The 15,567-nt window shown below is 45.7% G+C and overlaps 1 long non-coding RNA gene across 2 annotated transcripts; it reads right to left on the reverse strand.

The window, feature by feature from the left end:
- Nucleotides 1-10,798: 10,798 nt before the first annotated feature.
- Nucleotides 10,799-14,933, reverse strand: LOC138247328 (uncharacterized). 2 transcript variants are annotated; one of them, XR_011194444.1, is made up of 4 exons: nt 14,754-14,933; nt 11,094-11,145; nt 10,948-11,011; nt 10,799-10,850 (listed from the first exon to the last, which is right to left on the reverse strand). It is a non-coding gene; the product is annotated as an uncharacterized lncRNA (long non-coding RNA). The 2 variants fall into 2 exon arrangements; XR_011194443.1 differs by lacking the exon at nt 14,754-14,933 and having other exon boundaries at nt 11,094-11,218.
- Between the last annotated feature and the right edge of the window lie 634 nt (nt 14,934-15,567).

The following is a 15,567-nucleotide window of genomic DNA, read 5'->3' on the forward strand; positions in this document are numbered from 1 at the left end:
TGATACCTCAGTTGTGTGGGTGGGCCAGGTGCCTCCAACAGAATAAGGCCCAAAACTTGTAGAGATACAGGGGATAGTACTGCGAGTTTATAAGGACATATTCTTTTATACATCTTTAGACTGACTCTGCTTTGGGGACCCACATACGTGAGGTGTCATTTTATTTGGGAGACTGAGGGGAACACTGGGGAGTAGGAATTTTGTGCTGGAGTGGTGATCGTACGAAGAAAAGTCAGGAAAATATGCTTTTTTTAAGCACATTTTGAGGTTTACAGAGGAGTCTGGGTAAGAAAATGTTGGGGGATCCACGCAAGCCACTCCTCCCTAGACTCCTTGGGGTGTCTAGTTTTAAAAAATGTCTGGGTTTGGTAGGTTTCCCTAGATGAAGGCCGCACACAGGACCAAAAACATAGGTGCCCTCTCCCCCCCCAAACACAGGTAGTTTTGTAATATATCGTTTTGATGTGCCCACATACGTCCGTGATGTGCCAAACACTAAAATTTTGAAAAGAAACACACTTAGGTTATGTGAAAAAGACCCCTCACCCACCAACCAAGTTGGTGGCATGCTTCATCATCGGGGTCCCACCTGAGGCACCTAGCGTGTCATAGGTGTGCTGCGACGCCTGATTACAGCGGAGCAGGTTTGGTCATTTTTACCACACATACTGGTTGGATTTGGCACGAGGGTGAGTGATGGTTCAGTGGATCACATTTTACTAACAAGAGCTTTCACAAAAATGAAAAGCACTGTTAGTAACTGAAAGGCAAAAAACTGAACCAATGACTCACAGCTCGTGAGCTGTAAAGCCGCGACAAGGCACCAACCGCTTTACAGTCCATTCACACAACTTTCATACATGACACACACAAGGCCATTCACACCGCCAGCCACGGGCCCAGCACATTACAACACTCGCATCGAGAGACAGCGCCACTCAAGGGCCCATCACTTACATACGCCCACATGCCTGATACAACAATCACACCAGCTGATGGGAGTGTGTGGACTGGTGTTTGGCTTGCAGTGTGTTGCAGTAGCCAACATCAAGTCAATATGTACAGTCTCAGCCAAGCCCCACTCCACACACAATGGCATCATTTTTTTTTTTTTTTTAACAGAGGAACCCCTAACTAAGTAGAAAGAATTACAAAACAACAAACACAAAAGCTCTAACTAACAACATGACAGAAATGCTAACCATGAAACTAAACACATGAAAATACAAAACAGACATGAGTTTACACTCATGGTTGTTCCCAGAAATTCTTCTGGGTGTGGTAATTCTTAAAACAAGCACCGACACACAGCCCAGGCTTTGAAGGACAATCTGGGCAGTACATTCGAGACTCCCTCCGGATACCTCTTCGAAAACACACTCTACATTTCTTAGCTGGAAAGTCTTTTTTGGGTGTGGGAGGAATGTGCTCAGCAAAGTGGCGATCTTTCAATCTAGCCACATCCTCCACCACTGCTTCTCTAGGAACTCTGGCCTGTTCCACCACAATAAGGCTCTCTATCACTGACTCCTGAAATTTCACAAATGTCATCTTTGAGTCTGGAGACCTATCCCTAAACACAATAAAAGCATTGAAGGTTGCTAAGTGGAAGAGGTGAAGTGCTAACTTCTTATACCAAACATAAGACTTACGAATAGCAGTATAAGGTTCCAACCTCTGGTCAACTCTATCTACACCTCCCATGTGCTTATTATAATCTAAAATGCACACAGGTTTGCGCACTTCAGCAACCTGGCCCCAAACAGTCACAGGGGAAGTACTCTCATCATGGATGGTACTTAGCATGTAGACATCCCTCTTGTCTGAAAATTTCAAAGCTAGCAGCTCCTCGTTCCGCAAGGCACAGCACTGTCCCCTCTCGTTTTTTACAGACAAGCTCCCTTGGATAGCCTTTCCGGTTAGAACGGATTGTGCCACAAGCAACTGTGTCCACTCTAAACAATTCCTTGAACAACTGCACACCAGTGTAGAAGTTATCTACATACAAATGGTGACCTTTGTTGAACAGTCGTCTACCAAGATCCCACACTATTTTCTCAGTAACTCCAAAAGTGGGAGGACAACCAGGGGGGTCAATATTGGAATCCCTACCAGTGTACACACGGAAACTATACACATATCCTGTCCTACTTTCAGACAGCATATACAATTTAATTCCATATCGTGCCCTTTTGCTAGGAATGTACTGCCTAAAAACCAAACGACCCTTGAAGAGGACCAAAGACTCGTCCACACTTATCTCTTTGCCTGGAACATAGACCTCCGAAAACCGATCTACAAAATGATCAAGGACAGGCCTAATCTTAAAAAGACGGTCAGAATCTGGGTGATCTCGTGGCAAGGCTAATGCATTGTCAACAAAATGCAGCATCCTAAGAAGAAGCAAATACCGATTACGACTCATGGTAGCTGGAAATATAGCTGTTGCCATCAAGGGACTAGTAGACCAATAAGAAGCCAGTGACGGCGTCCTTATCAACCCCATCAAAAAAGTAAAACCCAAAAACTTTTTTAGCTCCTCCAAATTTGTGGGAATCCACTGGGCAGCTCTAGAGTGTGGCCTAAGTCTAGCAGCGTTGTCCCTCAAATGCTGCTCCGCATACAAATTAGTCTGCTCAACAATCTCTTCCAAAAACACATCATCCATGAATAACTCAAAGAAATTGATAGGCATAAAGTTCTCTGTATTGGCGTTACACCCCGGGAGACCAGTAAAGGCAGGCAACTCTGGCTGCTCCATGTTTGGGGCAACCCAGACATCAGGTCTTCTAACGGGAAACCTTTCAGCCCCAGGTTGCTGCACTATTGGCACATCAATGTCCTCCTCTAAAACAGAACCTTCATCTGCACTGAGTGTGGCTTCATCATCAGAAGATTCCCCTCCAACAGAAACATCACTGCCAGAATCTCTGACTTCCTCCTCTGCCTCAGATGCAGAGTCCGTCTCATAGTCATGATCAGACTGTGACTCAAAAAGCATACCAACCACCTGCTGAGCGGTCATCCTGCGGCTAGCCATGATCTCTCCTGCTAAAATTAACTGGACAAATTCACCACCAACAACCAGCACTGTGTAAGACAAGTAACAAAGTGTAGCTTTGTTAGTAAGAGTTACAAACTCAAAAACTATACCGCTCACTTGCCTGAAAAAGCTTGATTCACCAGCAACTACACAGCAATCACCAATGATATCCCACTAAAAAGAAAGAAAGAAAGGCAAATTAGAAATAAGACACAACAAATATCATTGTGCACAAACCTAAGGACAATTTCACACACAATCCTGCATTTAGTACACCCCCTACAAACATGTCATTCATGCATGGCAACAATACTCCTTTGGAGTAAATTGTTTTTACTTACCTAAAACATGCAACTGTGCAAACTGCAGGTCAACCACCGCCAAAACCGCAAGGAGCCACAGCAAATAAAGCAAAAGCTTTGAACTAGAACAAAAAGGAGGAATTTTTTTTTTTATCACAAATGCAAAGACTTCTTCAGTTGACAAACACCCCACCATCAAACATTTTAGAAATTGGTGCCTAAGTGGATTCTGTCATAGGGGCAGATGGGCCTACTAAAAAAATAGGCCTGTCTGCCCCAAGGAAGCCAGAAAATACCTTTAGTACTGTGTCCCCATGGAGAGCGACCCTTGCCAAAGGGGACAGCCCTCAAACAAAAAAAAACAAAAAAAACACACACAACACTATCCCTGGTGCCTAAGTGGCTTCTGCCCCCTTGGGGGCAGGTGGGCCTAAGAAAATAGGCCCATCTGCCCCCAGGGGGTGTAGAAATGGCCAACAGGTCAATGCCCCCCTTGGGGGGGCGCCCCGTGACCAAGGGGACGCCCCCCCACAAAAATAAACACATAAAAAAAAATCCCTGGCGTTCTAGTGGTTTCTGCCCCCCTTGGGGGCAGATCAGCCTAAAAATAATAGGCTGATCTGTCTCCAAGGGGTGCAGAAATGGCCTGGGTACATGTGCCCCCAAAGTGGGGGGCGACCCTTGCCCAAGCCCCCCCCCATCCACTAACACACACACACACACACACACACTATCCCTGGTGTCTACGTGGCTTCTGCCCCCCTTGGGGGCAGGTGGGTCTAGAAAAATAGGCCCATCTGCCCCCAGGGGGGGCAGAAATGGCCAACAGGTCAATGCCCCCCTTGGGGGGGCGCCCCGTGCCCGAGGGGACGCCCCCCCACAAAAATAAACACATAAAAAAAAATCCCTGGCGTTCTAGTGGTTTCTGCCCCCCTTGGGGGCAGATCAGCCTAAAAATAATAGGCTGATCTGTCTCCAAGGGGTGCAGAAATGGCCTGGGTACATGTGCCCCCAAAGTGGGGGGCGACCCTTGCCCAAGCCCCCCCCCATCCACTAACACACACACACACACACACTATCCCTGGTGTCTACGTGGCTGCTGCCCCCCTTGGGGGCAGGTGGGTCTAGAAAAATAGGCCCATCTGCCCCCAGGGGGGGCAGAAATGGCCAACAGGTCAATGCCCCCCTTGGGGGGGCGCCCCGTGCCCAAGGGGACGCCCCCCCACAAAAATAAACACATAAAAAAAAAACCCTGGCGTTCTAGTGGTTTCTGCCCCCCTTGGGGGCAGATCAGCCTAAAAATAATAGGCTGATCTGTCTCCAAGGGGTGCAGAAATGGCCTGGGTACATGTGCCCCCAAAGTGGGGGGCGACCCTTGCCCAAGCCCCCCCCCCATCCACTAACACACACACACACACACACTATCCCTGGTGTCTACGTGGCTTCTGCCCCCCTTGGGGGCAGGTGGGTCTAGAAAAATAGGCCCATCTGCCCCCAGGGGGGGCAGAAATGGCCAACAGGTCAATGCCCCCCTTGGGGGGGCGCCCCGTGCCCAAGGGGACACCCCCCCACAAAAATAAACACATAAAAAAAAATCCCTGGCGTTCTAGTGGTTTCTGCCCCCCTTGGGGGCAGATCAGCCTAAAAATAATAGGCTGATCTGTCTCCAAGGGGTGCAGAAATGGCCTGGGTACATGTGCCCCCAAAGTGGGGGGCGACCCTTGCCCAAGCCCCCCCCCATCCACTAACACACAAACACACACACACACTATCCCTGGTGTCTACGTGGCTTCTGCCCCCCTTGGGGGCAGGTGGGTCTAGAAAAATAGGCCCATCTGCCCCCAGGGGGGGCAGAAATGGCCAACAGGTCAATGCCCCCCTTGGGGGGGGCGCCCCGTGCCCATGGGGACGCCCCCCCACAAAAATAAACACATAAAAAAACATCCCTGGCGTTCTAGTGGTTTCTGCCCCCCTTGGGGCAGATCAACCTAAAAATAATAGGCTGATCTGCCCTCAAGGGGGGCAGAAATGGCCCTAAAAGACATGCCCCCCAAAGGGGAGCGACCCTTGCCCAAGGGGGCGCCCCCCCATCCACTACACACACAATCCCTGGTGCCTAAGTGGCTTCTGCCCCCCTTGGGGGCAGATGGACCTAAAAAAAATAGGCCGATCTGCCCCCAAGGGGGGCAGAAATGGCCAACAGTTCTCTGCCCCCTTGGGGGGGGGCGCCCCTTGCCCAAGGGGGCACCCCCTCCCAACATACCTGCACAGAAAATATAATTCCCTGGTGATCCAGTGGTTTCTGCCCCCCTTGGGGGCAGATCCGCCTAAAAAGTAGGCCAATCTGCCCCCAAGGGGGGCAGAAATGGCCGTAACTAATTGCCCCCACAAGGGGAGCGACCCTTGCCCAAGGGGCCGCTCCCCGCCAGCAAGAAACACGAGCAAACAAAAAAAAAAAAAATCCCTGGTGTCTAGTGGGCATTCCTGCTGCCCGATCGCAATGCGATCGGGCAGCAGGAATGCTCAAAGAGACACCGGGGGAAAGGAAAAGCCTTTCCTTTCCCCCGGTGCCTCTTTAGCCCAAACCCCCCACCCACCGGGAAGAGGAACTCACCTCTTTCCTCGTCGCCGCACAGGAAGCAAATGGCTTCCTGTGCGGCGAAATCCCCATAATGAAGTCAGCGCGCGATCGCGCGCTAACGTCATTATGGGGGGGTGGGGGGGTCGGGGGTGGAAGGGGAAGGGCTTCCCCTTCCATCCCTGACTTTGGGGGGGTGGGGGGAAGCACACAGAGGGAGCGAGAGCGCTCCCTCTGGGCTGTGTGCCGAGGACGTAGTGGTTACGTCCTCGGCACAGCAGCACTGTGCCGCGGGACGTAACCACTACGTCCGCGGCACAGAAGGGGTTAAGAAACTATAACTCGTTACTTTCCGGCACAAGTTATAATTTCTTCAGATCGTTATAACTATAACTATATCTGCTGAATTTCTATGGTTTTGTATGGGTAAAAAGTCAACCTTACTATAACATCCATGTAACCGTTTTTTCAGTGAATTTCTATGGTTTTAGTAATGCACACGTTAATATTTCTGTCAGGTTGCGGCCACTCAATCAGGGCCCTGCTTTTCTCCTAGATCCGAAGAGGATATAAGGAGGATCTGGGGAGGATCTGATAAGGATCCAAGTACCTATACATACAAATTTGTTTTTCATTTCATAACTAGAAAACTACTGAATGGATTAACACCAAATCACACAAAGGGCACTTTCCTGACCAAGAGCTAGCTTTCTGCCAAATTTGGTGGAAATACGTCCAGCGGGTTGGGCTGTAGTTGTGTTCATAATTCCAATAGAAATTAACATGGATAAAAAGTTTTTTTCAGCACCTGCTTGACGGTTTTCGCCAAAACTTTCTGGACAGCAGTTGAAGTGAGAGTCTAATTGTTGTGGAAAATTTTGTGACGATTCATCAACCGACGCCAAAGATAAAGGCAAGTCAAAAAATGCTTTTTCAATGAAACTAAGTCTGAAGTATAACTACCTACTGGCGCTTGCCAGTAGGTTTTATATATATATATATATATATACATATATATATATATATATATATATATATGAGACCTTGGTACAGAAAGATTGCTTTTTGCGTTCTGTGGTAAATCCATTCAGTATTTTCGGAAAAATCAAGTTTAAAAAAAATTGTGCATTTCACGCTGAGGATCTGTGGAGCTCACAGATTTCATCCTGAGATCTGATTGGCTGCTAACATCTCAACCAGTGAGTGAGTCCTAAAAAAAGACATAAGGGCATTTCATAACAAAACTTATCTTATTTCAAATGACATTAGTTATGAGAACACTGTGCATAGTAGAGGTCAGAGTTTGGGTTGATTTAGTCTGCGAATTTACAACGCTCTGTATTACAGAAAGACATAAGGGGGCAGCCTAAGGATAACCTGACCCCGTAGGCCTGATGGTGAGATCCCAGAGGGACCCCACCTCAGGTCAAAAATGTTTTTTTTTTATTTTGCTGTGAATACGTGGAGAAACCTCAAATCTGCAGCATATATTTATTTTAAAGCACAGACTCCTGCATGTCTTTTCAACCCCCCTAGGGGAAATGTGTTTGCTTCTGCTTGGCATGAGCAATTTTGAAGATCCTGACAAACGGGAGCAAACACAAAGTCTACTCCTAGAGGGCAGGAGCTTTAAAAATGCTGGAAACAGACTTTTGATCTGTTTCCCTGCCCCACTGATGTGGGCAGACAAACAAATCAAGATAATTGGCTGCTCCCTGTGGGTGGGAGCAGTGCTGACTCCCGCAGCATTTGAGGAGCCGGCTTGGGATGCAAGGGTCCTGGGCAATGTTCCCTCTAATTTTTTTCCACTGTGTGCGGCAGTGTGAGGTCTCTGTGCACTGCAGCCAAGGATATGTGTGCCAAGAAATTGACCATTCACGCGAACGCAGCGCATAACTACCAAGATCTTTGGCATTAGCCTCTCCATACCACTAAAGAAAAAAGGGATATTTGTATAAACATTGCTCCATGCAATAGGGCATTAAGGCAGTTTTGTGACCTCGTTGCACACCCCAAGAACATGACCTTGTTAAGTGCCACCTACACCCCAGTTAGAGAAAACAGAAATCAGGAGGTTGAACCATTATGAAACTTTAATGAATACTCAGGGTGCTGGAGAGGGCCCGCCCTGCACATCAAATACAGCCAGTTGTATGATTAATTAACATTTACAATTTGATAAACACACTGCTGATAAATGCCATGATGCCCCTGCCAAGATACAGGCTGAGAAATGTTCCTACCCCACCCACACATGGACTGTAAGAGGAGCCGCATCATAGTTTAGACAAGTCAGGTGCCAACATAAGATGTGTGACATGTTTGTTTTTCTCGCTGGTCCTTGCCATTCTTCCAGTGCTGATAAACTCAGTCTAAGTCAACTTTCCCATTTGAGAGGTAAGCCTTTGTCCTCATCAGCATATCTAGGTGACTCTCCTCTAGTCTGTTTCTTAATTTGGACTTGATTGAGTTCATGAGGCTGAATCCTCGTTCGCAGTCTGCACTTGAAGCCTGGAAAGTTGCACAGACATGAACAAGCTGAGATACACCACTATATTGTGCAGCATTCCGCAGAGTGAAATTCACCATGTCTTGAAAGGTCCTAAACAAACCGTTTTTTATATGCGCTGCCACCGCATATTTATAATCTCTGTACTGCCGAACAACATCATCAGGGGTGTCACAATCACCCAGGACCAAGACCTTCTTACACTTTTCAACAAGCCTTTGTACATTCTCAGTGCCAAAATCAAACTGTGATTGTGTTGTTACTGTATGGAAATCAAAGCTTGTTCATTCCTTCAATTCATCTTCCGGGAACCTTCTTTCCACAGTTTTTTGTAGCAATATTTAGCAATTGGGTCATTCTCCTCAACTCTTTCATGATCAAAGTATTTGAGAGCAACCTCGTAATTACGCAAGAGTGCACCAACAGCAAAGTGCCTTAAAAGCCACTGCACCTCATTGAGTGGTCGAAAGGAGACCGCTTCACATTCAGTGACCAAAGCAATTTCATCCAGCTTGGACTTCCTTAACAGAGAGCGGGAGAACACAATGTAGACAGTCCTCTCCTCAGTAATGTTTCCATTTCCCTGATCATCAGCACTTTTTTTCCAGGCATCATCAACTCCCAAATCTTCTCTGTGCGCAACACAGTGCTGCTCAACTAGATGGGGAATGGATTGTTTGAGGTGGATAGCAACACCATTGTTCCTTCCCAGCATCACTGATGCACCATCTGATGTGAACATGACCATTTTCATAAGATCCAGTTTATTGGCAGTATAGAAGTCTTTTACAGCTATAGTGATAGCCTCCCCATTGCATGCACTCAGAGTTACAATTCCCCCAAACACTGTTTTGTGCTCTGTTGATGATACAGATCGGAACTTGAAGTAGAGGATGAGCATTTTTGTAACTGAAATATCTGTGCTCTCATCAATTATCAATGTGTGATACCGAGCACTGCGAAGTTCTGCCATGAAGTCAGAGCGTATCACGCTGTTGATGGCCTCCAAAAACTCAAAGGCACAGTTCTTGCTCCTCCAGCTGTCTTGTATCTTCACATACAATGCGACGTGGTCATAGAAGTCTTGAACAGATAACATTGACGTGTTCATTTTGACTGCTAGCAACACATTGTTGATGAGAATCTTTATCTCCTCAGACGGGGATCTTTGCCGTTCAACCACTTCTAGTCTGTTTGCTCTGTCACTGGCAGTTTCCGTTAGCATGGTGCGCACTCCAAAACCCAGCCTGGCAGCAGCACTTTTATTTCTCAGTGTCACCAAAGCAGATTCATGAACTTTGCTACATAGATGGCGTTTCAAGTAGTCCAGCTTCTAGCCATCACTCTGTTTCTTCCCAGTAGAAAAGTCCCCTGCAATCTTTGCTTCTGCACATACTTTGCAAATCTGGCCTACTTCTGGATTGTATAGAAATAGCTCTCCCAGTTGTACACGAACCTTGCTCTGAGACTTCTGTGTCTCAGTCACAACAATATCCTTCAGCCATTCTTCTCTGAACACAAGACAGCATTTCTTCCTTTGTGGTGAAGCAGTGCTCTCTGCAGAAGTCACAGCTTTGCGCTTGAACATTTTGGTGGCAATCATTCAGAGCCTACTGTGCCGCAAAGCCTGCAAAAAAAAGAGGGACATTATTTAAAGTGAGGAACATTATTCAAATTTGTTTTTTATGCTATTGAATGCAATCTTTCAGACAAGACTGAACTAACTCTTGGAAAATGTAGCGTCTAGTGAGTAATTACCTGGGCCTTTCTGTTTGATCTCACACCTACCTGTATTTGTAACACTGCCTAAGATCTCTGCAATAGAAGAAAAAAAATGCTTACAGCACATGCTTGTGTTCCAGTATTTGAGATGTACTACAAGGAAAAACTACTAAATAATTATATGGTCTTTCTGTTTGTAGTCACGTCTGCCTTTTCTAACCAATGTTAGCACTGTCTAAGAAGCCTGCAAAAGAAAAAAAAGGGGTGAAGAATGTTGTAATTTTATAATGTACTAGGTGCATCACAAGTGAAATCTACCAAATAATTACCTTGTTTTTCTGCTTCTACTCACCTGCGCCTTTTCGTAATATGAGTAGCGCTGTCGGAGATGCCTGCAACAGAAGAAAAGGTGGGTAAGGTGGTTAAAGTAGGTTGTCATATTCCACCTTACTAGGTGCACACAATGAAAATCTGCTACATTATTACCGTGTCTTTCTGCTTCTACTCACGTGTGCCTGTTCAAATTTGTGTAGCAGGGTCTAAGATGCCTGTACAAGAGGAACAAATGATTAAAGCACCTGAACGTTTCAATGTCTCAGTTGCACCATAAGGAAAAACTAGCAAATAATAACCTGCTCTTTCTGCTGCTACTTCTGTCTTCACATCCTCATCTATGACCAGTACTGTCTGGGATACCTGCAGCAAAAGAAAAGATGGTTAACAGTTGGTTACAGCATGTTGTCATATTATAATGTGCCAGGTGACCCAGATGGGGTACCTACCAAATAATTACCTCGTCCTTATGCTTCTACACATGTCGGTCCATTCAAATCTATAACTTGCTCGGTCTGACAAACCTGTAATAGAAGCAAAGATGTGGATCATGAACGTGATTTATGTAGAGACCCTTAATCCCACCTGGAAGGTCTACAGAATTACCTGGTCTTCCTTTGTACTCGCACCTGGCCATTCAAATCCAAATGTTGACCGGCTGTAATTGGAAAGAAGATATTTAGCATAGGTTATAGGAGTTACAAAAACATTATGCATGACAGTTTTCAGAGCAATTGAGTAGTTACCTGGGCTTTCAGTTTAGATGAACTCTGGTTCCATATTATCATCCGTTTGGAAACCTACATCACACATTAGACATTCGATGACGCAACCTTTACAGGCCTCAAGTTATCTGCTTGGCCACTCGCTAAGACTAATTGGATTTATAAGGGCGAGACATTTTTAGCCCTACAGGCTCGTTCTGGCAAGCTGACAAAAAAACAGTGTTCTGTTCATTCAGACAGTGAATGAGCAATGAAGGTGCCTTCAAGTCTTGTTGTTGTCTTGTCACATTTTCTGTGGGTGCAACAACAGAAGTCCAGTGCCAGCTTATGTCTTCTTACAATTTGCTGCTTATTTTATCCTGGAGATTAATGGTTACTTTTCTGCTCCGACTGTAAAGTTAGAGGATTTAATAAAGTGTGCTGTGGAGTTCAGTTTGTGACGAATTAGCAAAAAAAGAATCACGCTAATTCGGCGAAAACAGAGTCCTGCCTTTTACTTTTTTAATTTACGGGCCCTGGGCACATGTAGTGCACTTCACTAGGGATTATAGGTAAATAAAATATGCCAATTGGGAATGAACCAAAGATACCCTGATTAAGGGAGAGAGCATATGAACGTTAGCACTGGTACTGTGCACAGAGTACCAAAACCAACAAAAACAGTGTCAAAAAAGTGGAGGGAGGCAAGCAAAAGGTTATGGGATGACCACCTTAAGGCTGTCAGGTCAAACATGTGTCCTCCCCCCTCCCCCAGCTGAAAGTGGGGAGAGCTACCCAGCTCCCAGGGAGCTCGCATCACTAAGGCGGAAGAATCTGGTCGATTAGGTTGGTTAATTTGATCATTACTTTTCCATTGTTTAAGTGTTATGGTAAGAGTGAGGCATTTAGTGGGGAGAAGCAATTGTACTCCCACCAGGAATTATAAACATGGGGGTGAGAGTTATGTATGTTGTACAGTTGTTAGCCATGCATCTATGTTAGGTGCATAGAAAATTAGATCTATAACCACGATTAGGGTTGCTGGATGCACTAAGAGGATGTTAGATCTGGACTTCTTGTCGCCTGATTTTGACATTATGGAGCTAGGATAAATTGTTGCTTAGGTGAATGGGCCATGTTTGGAGAGCCAGTTTTAAAATGTGTCATGTGAAAGCATAGTGAATGAGCACTGATGGACCTGTTTGCCTGACAGGTTGTCATAGATGAAAGTCAGTGATGATCTGCTTATAGATGAATTCACTGAGAACTTTTCATAACAGAAAAAAAACATTTTTTTTGCAGTGTGTCAAGGGAGTGCTTACTGAGATGATACTGAGGCAGATTACCATGAACACCAATAGGTTTGATGCAAATCATGATCTACTAATATAGCAAGATTTCCAAACAAAAAAGCTAAGGTTTTTTTTTGAAGTAGGAGCAAACAAGGGGAAATCCACCACTAATTCCTCTTGGGTTCCGGAGTAGCGTGCTACTTGCCGAAAAGCACTTTGACGCCTCGTCAGGGGTAGTAAGCGCTATATAAATACTATTACAATACAATATGAAAACTGTCCATATTAGATTGTGAATTAAACTAGTTGAATATTTGAGGATTTGTTTGGTGTATATTGGTTTTTGTATTTTTGTATTTTTGTGTATTATTTTGAGGTTCAATTTATGCTCAGGCTGGAAGCACTAAGCATCAAGTAAGTGTGGGTCCCCAGATTCCAGTAATAAACCAGTGTGGGGCCACGTAAGTCAAAGGTTTAATAACAGATGATCTACAATATCAGAGTCCACCAAACTAGATCTAAACTCTGCTACTGAAATAAAATAAATTAAACATTTTTAAAAAAAATCGAAGATCTTTCTGTGTGACAGCATTTATTTTTTCTTGCAGAGCACATTTAAACCTTATGAAGGCGTCGCATCCCTCCAGTGCATGGAGCAGTTCTAGTCATTATTCCAGACATGTCCTCTAGGGATTTGATGTACCCAGTTTTCTATTTACGTTTATCATCGGTGTACCCACTAAGGTGTACTATTGGGTAGTCTGTCTGTAGCATGCCAATAAGAACTGTTATTTGGTTCAGCAACTGCTGCACCACTGCTGAGTAGATTGAGGAAAGCAAAACGGTTTGAAGCCAGAACAGGGACAAAGACATTTCTATTTGTCGCAAAGCAAATGATTAATGTATTTCCCTCAGTTCTATTTGCATCGGGTATAGTGCAATCCTGTGAATGGATTTAGCCCCACACACCATGGCACAACAGCAGACTTATTGTCGCAGAAGGTATGTTAGGCGCTTCCAGCACCTAATAAATACCATCCACACACTACCACCTGCCCCTTATGCCTACACCATACACAGAAAAACTATGCCCCAGAAAGTAGTGGCATGAGGAGGGCGAAGCGGGCAAATTAGCCAAATAAGCTAAGTGTGTGCTACAAACATCTGTGTGACCAGCACACCCATTTTGTATTAAAGTTTTACTCACCCACAACTCTGCGAGTGACTCAAAACAAAGTAATACATTACTTTAAAGCCAAAAGAAACTTACGTGTGAGATGGACCTTAACTAAACTGGAATAACAAAATGCACCCTGAAGACAGCAACACCTGCAAACTCTTAAGCAAAGCCAGTCTTGCTTAGCTAACAGTAGCAGAACTATGCGCTGCATGCGAAGTTAGGATCCAAATATAGATCTCTCTCCATGACAAATGAGGGGTGTGTAGCGAGAGAGTATTTGTGTGTCACGCAGTGCCGAGTTCAAACCCTGCTTATGGCAATGCTGTCCCAAATAAAACAAGTCACTCTACGTGCTCGGCGAGTGAATGCCATGCAGATTCTGCTAAGGTACCTTGTTATGGAGATTGTGTATGCTTTTTTTATAGATTTAAACCGCAAGGATGTCTGAATACAGCTAAGTGACGTTTCAGCAAAGTTTCAGCAATCCATGCGTTTGTAAAAATCATGTTCTAAGCCAACCTCAGTCTTCTTTCTTTGCATCAGAGACTGTAGCAGTCATACAAGATGCTACTGAAAATTGAACCAAGACAATACTGCAGAGTACTGAGCCAGTCACTAGCACCGACTTGAGGCAAACATGTAACACTCCTCAGAACACGCACACAAGGATTAGCAGAAACATGCCCTCAAAATACAACCAGAGCCCTTAAACATTTAATTAGCATTTGTATAGCGCACATCTTACATAAATAGGGCACTAAGGGTCGTCTAGGAAGGAGAGGAAACATTTGTGCTATTTTTTTTTTTAACACAATCGAACCAGGGCAACTCTTTTTCAAGCACTGGCCTCACCCAATCGTTTACGTTCTGCACTCAAACAGAAAAACTCACAAGGAGAAACACTCTATGATGCATCACTTGTACCACATTTTAGTGACCTAGTTACGATGTGTTGTGAGGAACACGTGTTGCCCGGGGAATTATTACAGGAAAGCGGTTAAAGCGTGGCTTAAATCAGCGGCAGGGGAGGAGAGCTTGTGTGAAAGAGCGAGGGTAGGAAAGTGTGCTATAGCAAGTTTCTGCTGGGCACCTTTGCATGCAAATACACGTTCCTGCTGTAGTCAAGAGCTCCGTTTGTGAAGTGATCTGTCCTCGGATGGCTGCACTGTTGTTTTTCGTCCTGCTCGGCCGCGAAGAGTGACCCCGTTTTCGCGCTGCTTCTATTTTTTAAATGCAGCGCTGACGTCCTCTCTCCTGCATGATGCAGGCAGTGACGTGACGTTGCAAAAGCGTGCGCGCTTGGGGCCTGCGCAGTGGAGGAAGGAAGGGTGCGTGCGCGCCCGCGCGTGCACCTTACAGGGAACATTGGTCCTGGGGCTCCCTCCATGACCCCCATCATGTATATGGTGGGTGCCCTGGGTGGGCACCAGGGCACCCACCTACTATAAGGAGAGGCCCCAAGGGATGGTGTCCTAGTTTCCTAAGTGGGCTTGTGGAGGGGGGCAGTGTGCCACCCTCCCCTTAAAAAAACAACCCTGGGGGATGGAGTTCCCAGGGTCTAATAAGGCTCAGGGAGAGGTACCATACATCCCACCTCCCCTTTAAAAGAAAAGGTCCTGGGGATGGGGTCTCCAGGGCCAAATAAGACTTGCAGATGGGGGGGCACATGGCCCCCTTCTCCCTTAAAAGAGCCCCGGATAATGGGATTCTCAGAGCCCAATGAAGCTCAAATTGGGTGGGGGGCATGTGGCCCTCTCCTATGTAAAAATAAAGAAATGGGGTCCCCACTGCCAAATAAGGCTCTAATAAAGGTAAAGTAGCTAGGGCTCTGGGGAATGGAGTCCCCAGTGCCTAATGAGGCTTAGGGAGGGGGGCCACATGGTCCTCCACCACTTTAAAAAAAA

Source organism: Pleurodeles waltl, chromosome 7, assembly GCF_031143425.1.
Source record: "Pleurodeles waltl isolate 20211129_DDA chromosome 7, aPleWal1.hap1.20221129, whole genome shotgun sequence".
In the NCBI taxonomy this organism is placed as follows: domain Eukaryota; kingdom Metazoa; phylum Chordata; class Amphibia; order Caudata; family Salamandridae; genus Pleurodeles; species Pleurodeles waltl.